Here is an 11,218-nt window from a genome sequence, read left to right on the forward strand (position 1 = left end):
TAAGATATAATCCATTTAACATTTATTACCAAAGTTATTTTTCCTTAAGCTTCCTGTTATATAATATTTAACATATAAATATATATGAAATATAAGTTATGGAGCATAATAATAAAATGAGGAACTATTAATCCACTACTTAATTTAATACCTAGGATATTGTAGTATTAATGAATTTACCTGTGTGTTTTATCCCATTTCCCTCCTTTAGGAGAGATAACCACTGTCCTGAATTTTGTCCTTATCTTTTCCTGGTTTTGCTATTTCTCTGTAGAAAGACATATAACCATAAATGTATATAACTCTAAAAATATATATTGTTTAACTTTCTGGGTTTTAGCTTTTAAAAACACTATGCAATATATGTAATCTGCCTTTGATTTTTTTTTCCACTTGAAACAGTATTTCTTGTATTCACTTGTGTGGCTGCAATAGTTATAGATCTACCATATGAATATATCCTTTATATATACTTTTGACAATGGGCATCTGGGTTATTTCCGCTTTTGCTATTACAAAAAAAAAAATGCTGCTGTAAACATTGTTATGTATGTCTCCTGTGTTGGCATCTCTGGCTGTGGAACTGCTGCATCGTGGTATATGCCCACATCCAACTTCATTAGATAATCCCAGAAAGTATTCCAAGGTGGTTGTACCATTTTACCTCACCCACACTGGCAGTGGAGCCAACCCCACATTTTTATCAACACTTCTTTTTAAGATGTCTTACTTTTTGCTAATTTAGTGGTTATAATATGTAGTCATAAGGTGTAGTTATCACACTGTAGTCATCATTTGATTTCCCTGATCACTAATGTGATTGGTCATCTTTCCCTAAATTTATTCACCAAAAATGTTTCTTCTTCTGTCAATTACCTGTCTTTTGCATATCTTTCTATTGGGTTGTTTATCTTATTTTTTTCAAAGTGTAGAAGTTCTTTACATAGTCTCAATAGTAATCACTTGTGGCTTGTGATTTCACTTCCTTTATAAGCAGCTAGGTTACACAGTTCTTTTATATGTAATATAAGCAGAAATCTAGTGTCAGTTTTCTGTGAAAGTTTTTGCTTCCTGACCAAAGGTAAAGACTGGCTTCCCTTCCCTTCTCTTTCCACCTTCTTTGAACATGGACATGATATTTTAGAGCTATAACAACCACCTTCTGATCATGAGGAAAAGGCCAAGAAGAGTAGTGCCACTGGTCTTTATAATGTTGAGCCACTAAAACAACTAGCAATTGGCTACCTCCAGATTTCTTCTTAATGTGAGAAAAAAACAATTGTAAGCCTCAATTGTTCACAACTGATACAGGGTTCAAGAGCATGGTGGGTCATATTTCTGAGAAAACACATGTCCTATTACTCTAAGAAAACCTTTTCCTTGAGGTAGCTTAATCAAATCTAGTCCTTCAGACCACAGTTCCCTGAATAAAACAATTTGGGCAGACGGAAACGAATGCTGAAGGAGAACACACTTTGAAGAATGGTTTGAGCAAAGAGGCAAAACAAATGACATGTTCTGAAGCCTGAGTAGGAAGGGTGAAAAAGCTCACAGTGTGAATGAGTGGAAGATAATGTTCTAAAAGAAAGGTTATAGCAGTTTATAGCTTAACCGTGTGTCTGGAGGCAAAGAAGAATCACTGAAAATGCATAGTGATCTGCTGAAAAGAGTCATTTAAAACACATAATCTAGTAGTGAGAAGAAGTCATAATCTCTGCAGTGGACTATAAACTGAAGAGGAGGAAACCTTATTTTGTAAACTGGATTATCTGGTTTCCAGTCCTTTTCTATGTTTATTTCCATTCAGTTACCCTCCATCTTTCCTAAATTCTTGTTTATGGCTTCCCAAACTTCCTTTTACAGTTTTGCTAAAAGGTATGAGGGTTAAAGTCTTCTGTACACTCTTGACCCAGGGCACAAATGTGAGGAACCATAGGAAAAGAAGTGACTCTCTAGGATCAGCCATGGGGACCTCATGGATGGGCAAATGAGCTCTGTGGAAATATTCTCCTTCCCCCAACACTCTCCTCCAGTGTCAAGCTTGTGGAAACTGAGTTTTATGTTGTTGTTGGTTTTTAGGAAGCCAAGATTTTCTTAATAGGCTTACTGAAATGATCAAATACAAAAGCATGAGTGTAGTTGCCTAACAAACATCTGATCTAAACAAACACACAATATATATTTTTTTCAAAAACATTTCTGTGAATCCACCTCCATTATTTCTGCTTTCTTACCACCCACTCAACCCAAAATCTACCCTGGTTCCCTAATCTACCAAAGGGGTGGTCTGAAGTGACTTGTTCTTAGTAAATCCACACCTGGCCCTGTTGATCACCACTTCCTTTCTCTACGATGCTCACAGATTATTGCTTTAACAATCTCTTTAAAAATGTATCACCAGAAATACAGAAGTTAATTACCTATAAAATATTTATAGTGTTAAAGACAACACATATATTGTTCTTTAAAAACAAATCTTGAATAGGATTCCCATCCATTTCCTACTCTTCTTCAGAATCTACCTTCTTCAGCTGTTTTAGAAACATAATACAATCCACCCTCCTCTCCTGATTCCTTTCCTGTTCACAACCCTCGGTATGTGCTCTTCTTACATTATACTTGTCCCTCTTCTAAACCTCATCCCTGTATAGGTATGACTGCTTCACTCATTTCCTTAAGCAATGGGAGTAGGCTTCCTTTAGCACTGCATTCCCAGCTCCAGACTTGTACTTGGCACAATGAAGTCACATGCAGTTAAATACAAATTTAAAAAAAAAAAAAAAAAAGCTCGAATAAACAAATGAGAAAAATGAAAATAAATAGGAGCTCAGCAGGCAGTCAAGCTGTGCCTCCCACCCTTTTCTGCTATTTTGTTAAATTTGTCTGGGGGTGAAGGTGGGAAGTAGAGTTAATTTTCCTGCCACTATTCTTGCAGGTCCATGGTACCACTTTATAAGCATTTTTTTGTGTCCTCTATTATGCCAAGTACTTTTAAAAGTCAATCTATTACCTTCTAAATCACGATGTTACATAATACTCCTGATTGGAAGTCAAAGGAGCAAAGGAGGGATGCCTGGGTGGCTCAGTGGTTGAGCTTCTGCTTTTGGCTCAGGGCGTGATCTCGGGCTCCCGGTGAGGAGCCTGCTTCTCCCTCTGCCTGTTTCTGTGTCTCTCATGAATAAATAAAGAAAACTTAAAAAAAAAAAAAAAAGGAGCAAAGGAAACCTACATGTCCTTCCTTCCTCTTCTTCCTCATTAAGATCAGTCAATAATGCATTTCTAGGAACTTCCTAACCTTCGGAGTTAACTCCCCTTTCAGAATGTCTCACATAACAGATTAACTTTACTTTGCACTTTTAAAATCTGCCTTTGAAAAATCTGTAGCAGTGATACTGGAACTTCGCACTTTGGAATCATCTGGGGTGTTGGTTAAACAGGCTTCCGGTGGCAGGGTCTGCAGAAGGGGTGACAAGTGTCGCGTCTGGCTGCGACAGTGGGAAGAAGAAGCCTGCAGCAGCCCAAGAAGCAGGCCAAGGAGATAGATGAGATAAAGCATTTGAGCAGAAACAGAAAGAGAAGCAGAAGAAACCCCAAGAGTTAAAAAAGAAAGCCACGGGGAAGGGCCCTCTGGCCACAGGGGGTATTAAGAAACCTGGCAAAAAGTAAGCTGTTCCTTATGCCTGAGGCAATGGTGATCCTTCATTTCATTCCTGTTAAACATCTGGATTCCCTGTCAAAGCGTCTGTTGCCACCTATAGCTAGAATGAAGTGTTGTTTTAGAGCTTGTTGTAGATTTAAAAATGACCTTTTAAAAAAATCAATCATAAAACATAAGTGCCCTGCTCCATTCTATCTCCAGAGATTCTAAGATGAAGATCTACTATGGAACCCAAGCATTATTTTCCTCTCATGTTTAACAAAAGCCCCAGGGGATTCTGATGCCCATCAGAATTTGAAAACCTCGGATCTTGTGTGCTCACGTTTTTACTTTCCAAACAAGTTTTAATGAAATAAAAATCACTCTCCTTAAAGTAATTGCAACACGTTAAATTAATAAAACCTTAATTACATAGTAATTAAACACCTGGACCCCAGAATTGGGCTCACTAAACACCTTTGAGCAAATTACCTAAAACTTCCTGTGCACCAGTTACCTTACTTATAAGATAAGAATGATAATAGAAGTACCCACCTCATAGGTTTGTTGTGAGGTTTAAATGAGATAATATGTCTAGAACACTTAGCACAACAGTGCCAAAGCCTATAGTAGTACTTAATAGACATTGGATATTATTATTATTTTTAAAGATTTTATTTATTCATCACACACACACACACACACACACACACAGGCAGAGACACAGGCAGAGGGCAAAGCAAGCTCCATGCAGGGAGCCCGACATGGGAATCGATCCCGGGTCTCGAGGATCATGCCCTGGGCTGAAGGCAGCGCTAAACCACTGAGCCACCCGGGCTGCCCGACATTGGATATTATTAACTAAAGATTCCTGTCACCTCCTCATCAGAACCAGGTTGATGGTATGTTCTATTAGCTTAAGAATAGTGTTCAGTGGCTCTCCAAACCCTTTGCAATTTTATGTTAATTCTATGTTTATGCATTCTGCTATGAAATAGATCTATAGATAGCTCTTCCCAGATTCTCAAAGGAGGTCTCTGCAATATTGTACTGACTCTACAAACTAGCTTCTCAAATAGTGCCCTTGATTGGCAGTGTCTACCTTTCCTGAAGCTTCTCAGAGAGGCAGACTCGGGCCACACCTCAGAACTATTAAATCTGCATTTCAACATGATCTCAAGTGATTCCTGTGTACATTTAACATTTGGGAAGCACTGCTCCAAAAATTTCCCAAATTTCCCTGATAATGAGAATAATCTGGCATACTTATTAAGTATGCAGTTTATCTTGTGGCTTCCTTGGAATTGTGATTCATTTAATCTGGGTATTCTTTTTTGGGGGGGTGGGGTGGGGAGTGTTACTCATATTTAGGGAGGAAACACTGGTCTCAAAGATGAAGCTATCCGCCTTCCTGCAGCAGCCTCTTTCTCCTTTGCATGTAAGAGTGGAGGATTGGTACTTAGGCTGTTTCAGAGCCCAGATGTCTTCCACTTCCTATGTCTATGAATCCTCGTGATCAATCCCTTTGTTTTCTCTAGCAAGCTTGAGTCCATATACCTAGCCACACATACACACACAAAAAAAACACCTAATGCAATGTCACTAATTACCTTACCTTGGTGTTTTGTAAAATGCAATATGTGAAACATATAAAGCAATATTTGTAACATTACACCTAAGGGCTTACCATCCAGCATAGGAGCTAAAACATCTCCCATATTGAAGTTACTCCAGTATTCCTTCCCAATCCCAAACCCCCAGCCTGCTCATTTTCCACTGTCTCCAACATGGAGGTGACCACATACTACATTTTGCCTTTATCATTCCCTTTACTTAAAATCATGGTGGGGCTCCTGGGTGGCTCAGTCTGTTAAGAGTTCGACTCTCGGCTGGGATCCCTGGGTGGCGCAGCGGTTTGGCGCCTGCCTTTGGCCCGGGGCGTGATCCTGGAGACCCGGGATCGAATCCCATGTCGGGCTCCCGGTGCATGGAGCCTGCTTCTCCCTCTGCCTATGTCTCTGCTTCTCTCTCTCTCACTGTGTGCCTATCATAAATAAATAAAATTAAAAAAAAAAAAAAAAAGAGTTCGACTCTCGGGACGCCTGGGTGGCTCAGCGGTTGGGCACCTGCCTTGGGCCCAGGGCGTGACCTTGGGGTCCCAGGATCGAGTCCCACGTAGGGCTCCCTGCATGGAGCCTGTTTCTCCCTCTGCCTGTGTCTCTGCCTCTCTCTGTGTCTCTCATGAATAAATAAATAAAATCTTAAAAAAAAAAAAAAAGAGTTCGACTCTCGATTTCAGCTCGGGTTATGGTCTCAGGGTGGTGAGACAGGGCCCCGCCTCAGGCTCTGCACTCAGTGGGGAGTCTGCTTGAGAATCTCTCCCTCTCCATCTGCCCCTACCCCCCACTGGTTTTCTCTCTCTCTCTAATCAATCAATCAATCAATCAATCAATCTTTGAAAGAAAATTATGGCTTTGCCACATATTGTCCCTAATCAGTGTTTACATGTTTTGAATTTTATAAAAACAGTATCAATATGTACATTGGGGAGGCTTTCCTTTTCTACTCACCAATATTTGTAGTGTTTATTCATGTTGTTTCCTGTTCCTACAGATCAATCATTCTCACTGATGGATGAATTTCCATTTGTGTGAATATGTTTCTAATTATCCATTCACCTGTCAATAGACAACTGGGTGATTTACTTTGGACTTTTAAAATACATTTCAAAAAATACACTTAGGTAGTAAGTATCTCTAGAGCACTTAATAGAATTGGAATTGCTAGAGTATTGGGATAGGATGGCAATCATCCCCAAACATATGTCCATCTTCTCATCCTCCAAACCTATAACCATAATTTTATACAGAAAAAGAGTCTTAGCAAATGTGATTAAGTTAAATATCTTGGGATAGAGAAATTATCCTGAATTATCCAAATGAGCCCTACATGCAATCCAACTGTACTTATAAAGTGGGAGGTAGAAGGAGGTTTGAATCTAGGCAAAAGAGAAGAAGGCAAGGTGCCTCGTCAACACCTTGATTTCAGTCCAGTAAAACTGATGTTAAATTTCTGGTCTCCAGAACTATGAGGGAATAAATTACTATTGTTTTAAGTCATCATGTTTGTGGTCATTTGCTACAGCAAACATCAGGAACTAATACAAGTATGTATACATACAACTTGAGAAGATAATGTCAAATTATTATTTTTTTTTTTTGTCAAATTATTTTCAACTGATGATGTATCATCATGCATCAAGTATTAGTTCCAGTGGTGGTTCCAGAATTTCTGTATAGGAAGATTTAGGAAACTTGTACTGCAGTCATATTTACATAATACTTTACAAATAATGGGGGGAAACCCATCAAAGCTCCCTACCAAAGAAGGCTGAAGGTTGGTGGAGAGAGTGGGTTTGCAATTCATAGACACACTCTCGAGTTATTACTTTGCAGGCTTACTAATCATGATTGAGTTTTCTGCTTAGCCGTATTATTCTCTTGCTGTCAGAAACCACGGAGAGATCATCTTATTGGCCTCAGGTCAGGGAGGTGTAACTAGTTCTTAGATGCCTGAACAGGTTTTTAGGATCCCTGGTATGCTGTGTGTTTATTGAAATGATTTCCCTATCTATGAAGCTGCTTTTGTTGTTACACCAAGACCAGGTTTATGTAGAAGCATTGCCCTGGCCTCTGTACCTTCCAGAAACACCACTTCTTTTCATGACAGAGCCTCCAAGGACAGCCAAGGGGTTGAACTGCAGAAGCCCACTGTACCTTTTAGTCTTTGCATATTTGTTTGATTCAATACAGTTCATAGCTTCAATCTTGCCACACTTCCAACATTCTAGGAACACTGTTGCTACTGCTGACAGTGGCAGCCCATGAGGGATTAAAAAAAAAAAACAAAAAACGGAGATTTTTTAAAAAGATTTTATTTATTTATTTGAGAGAGAGAGCAAGTGTGAGCAGCCAACAGGGCGAGGGAAAGTATCTCAAGTAGACTCCCTGTGGAGTGTGGAGCCCCACGCAAGGCTCCATCTCACAACCCTGAGATCATGACCAGAGCCGAAATCAAGAATCAGTCACTAAAAGATTCAGCCAACCAGGTGCCCCAGGGATAAAAGCATGAGACTTTTTTTAAAATGTTGCATTTCCAACAACCAGGAGGACAATATATTTCTTTCTGCTGCTGCTTTAACAAATTACCACAAACTTAGTGGTGTAAATCAATGTGAACTTACTGTTTTATAGTTCTGTGGGTCACAAGTTCAGTATGTGTCTCACTGGGCTAAAATCAAGGCGTTGGCAAGTCTATGTTCCTTTCTGGAGGATTTAGTAGAGAATTCATTTCTTTCCCTTTTCAGGTTCTAAAGGCTGCCTACATTCCTTGGCTCAGAGTCTCCCTCCTCCCTCTTCTAAGCCAGCAACAGTGCATCTCTGACCATTTTTCCATAGGCACATCTCCCTCTGACTGCACTGAGAGAAGTTCTCCAATCTTTTTTTTTTTTTTAATTTTTTATTTATTTATGATAGTCAGAGAGAGAGAGAAAGGCAGAGACATAGGCAGAGGGAGGAGCAGGCTCCATGCACCGGGAGCCCGACGCGGGATTTGATCCTGGGTCTCCAGGATCACGCCCTGGGCCAAAGGCAGGCACTAAACCGCTGCGCCACCCAGGGATCCCAAGTTCTCCAATTTTAAAGATATATGTGATTTTAGGTCCCAGCTATCTTTTGTCAAGGTCCTTAATTTAATGACATAAAATCTAAACAACATCAACAAAGGAAACAGGGTACAAACACTGTCCTTATTTAACTACACGTACTACAGACATATATGCCATATGAGCAAATTGTTGTTCTGAGGGCCCATTAGAGCATTTCATTTAAAACCTTTTGGGACACCTAGAGGTCTCAGTTGGCTAATCATCTGATTTTGGCTTAGGTCATGATCTCGGGATCCTGGGATTGAGTTCCAAGTCAGCTCCTTGCACAGTAGAGAGTCTACTTCTCCTTCTCCCTCTGCCCCTCTCCCCTCAATCTGCTCATGCTCAGGCTCTCTCTCTCTCAAATAAATTACAAATAAATATTTTTTAAAAATTATATGCTAGGGCGCCTGGGTGATTCAGTCAGTTAAGCATCTGATTTTTACTCAGTTCATGATCTCAGGGTCATGGGATCAACCCCCAAGTTAGGCTCCCTGCTCAGCAGGGAATCTGCTTGTCCCTTTGTGCTTCCTCTGCCCTTCATGCTTTCTCTCTCTCTCTCTCTCTCTCAAATAAATAAATAAATAAATTCTTAAAAATAAATTAAAAAATAATTATATGTCTTAGTTATTGAGGCTAATTACATGGAAATTTCAACTTCATGTAATTTTTTTTGAAAAATAACCTTTTTTTAAAGGTTTTATTTATTTACTCATGAGAGACACAGAGAGAGAGAGAGGCAGAGACACAGGCAGAGGGAGGAGCAGGCTCTACCCAGGGAGCCTGATGTGAGACTCGATCCCGGGTCTCCAGGATCACTCCCTGGGCTGAAGGCGGCACTAAACTGCTGAGCCACTGGGGCTGCCCAACTTCATGTAATTTTAATAAATAAAAATATTACATGTACCAACGTACATTGAAAAATTAACCCATGAATCTCAATACATTTTGCTTCCTCCTAATCTTGATTGTTCTCGAATGTAACACTTTAATACAAAACTGTGGTAGAAATCTAACGTAACAAGCAGCTGGTGTCACTTATCTCATACATGTTTGTTAGGGTTTTTTTTGCAAAAGTAAGATACTGACAGAGGTGCCTGGATGGCTTAGTCCATTGGGCAGCCGACTTAATTTCAGCTCAAGTCATGATCTTGGGGTCCTGGGATAGAGCCCTGCATCAGGCTCCATGCTCAGTAGGGAGTCTTCTTCTCCCTCTCCCTCTGCCCCTCCTCCTGCCTCCTCTCTCTCTCAGATAAATAAATCTTAAAAAAAAAATAAAAAGATACTGTTAAATATTTATTGCCAGGTAAATAAAAATAAAGTCTTAGTTCATAGGCCTGGTTTTCTAGTTTTAAAAAAGCCTGATTCATCCCTATAAAATATTATTCAGTTCACCAAAAAAGTTCTAGGTACTTAAAAATAAAAACGGTCTCAGAAAAACAACCTATCATCTCATTTTCACACCAGAAATATTTCTAGACTGTGTGAAAAAGAATCTTTTTCAAATCCTTCCCCCTAATTCAGATCAGATAGTTTCCCTTGCAAACTATGCACATCCAATCGTTACTTATTAAGCAGCTACTCTATACTAGATACTCCAGTCATATGGCTTCCAGAAGACACTGTACCCTCGTGACCTTTCCGAAGGCCATGGGATGCAGCCTTTGGAGCAGCACCAAGCTTCAACACACATTTGGAGGATCCTGAGGCACAAGGCACAGGGTCCTCCCTGCATGACTGGGCCCTTCCTGCCTTATTCTTGTCCACCTGCCTGGTGTGACTGGAGTGATTGGAGTCCTGGTTCTGAAACCTCACTAGCCCTGTGGCAGAGGCCCTGTAGGAGCAAGATCGCAACAAGGCATTTAATAAAGGGAATTAGTTACATGGGTGATGAAATGGCTGAGACGCCAAAAGGGGATTCCAGCATCCCAGATATTATTAGCAGCAGCAGAAGGAAGGCACTACCACCTGAAGGCAGGACAGGGGACAGAAAATGATATGATTAGAGTCTATGGGCAGGTAGCAGCCAGGGAAAGCGAGAACCACAGTGGGCCTGGCTGATGAAGGTGGAAACCATCAAAGAGACAATTGTGGCCAGAGGAGGCTAAGACAGAAAAACAAGGAAAATCCCCTGTTTTCTTTCTTCTGCCTTCCAGATGGAAGCCAGTACCTCTCATTGATTGATGACCTCTGAAAATCGGGCTGTAGGGGTTTAGGAAACAGCCCGCAGGAACCAGGCACCCTGCTATGCTGAGCAAAGCAGGCAAAGAGTTGAAGAACAGATCTGAGAATGCTGACTCAGGACTTACACAGGACTGGTATGAGACATCCCGGATTGCAGATGCCTACCTGTTTTGTAGTTTACTTGCAGCTGAGCTCTGCACACTAGCCTGTTAGAATTCCCATTATCTCTTGCTGGAACTCCGCATCACCAGCTTCTTGCGTCAGTATACATTGGAATCACCTGGAGACCACTTGAAAAAGTACTGATTATTGGGCTTCTCCCTAGATCCTGAATCTTTGGATGTAAAGTAGAAAAACCTGTATTTTTAACATCTCAGGTTGACTGTAATGCAGTTGGTTTGTGGACTCATTTTTTAAAGTGGTGCTTATAGGTGGGACTACTGTAATTGCAAACTTCTAGATCTTCCACATTTTTTTTTATCCTGCTAGAATAAAACTTGTCATGCCGAGTTGTATTGTACAATGAGGGTGGTCTCCAAACGAACATGCAATAATATATAAAAATAGATTGAACTTTTTATTTACAGTGTTGCTAAAATCTAAATGATAGGCTAATTTGATCATTCTTATAATCAGATAATGCCCAATAATATCTGTGAATACACTGTTTTTCCTGGTTAAAAAATGAATTA

This window comes from Vulpes lagopus, chromosome 8, assembly GCF_018345385.1.
Source record: "Vulpes lagopus strain Blue_001 chromosome 8, ASM1834538v1, whole genome shotgun sequence".
Lineage (NCBI taxonomy): Eukaryota > Metazoa > Chordata > Mammalia > Carnivora > Canidae > Vulpes > Vulpes lagopus.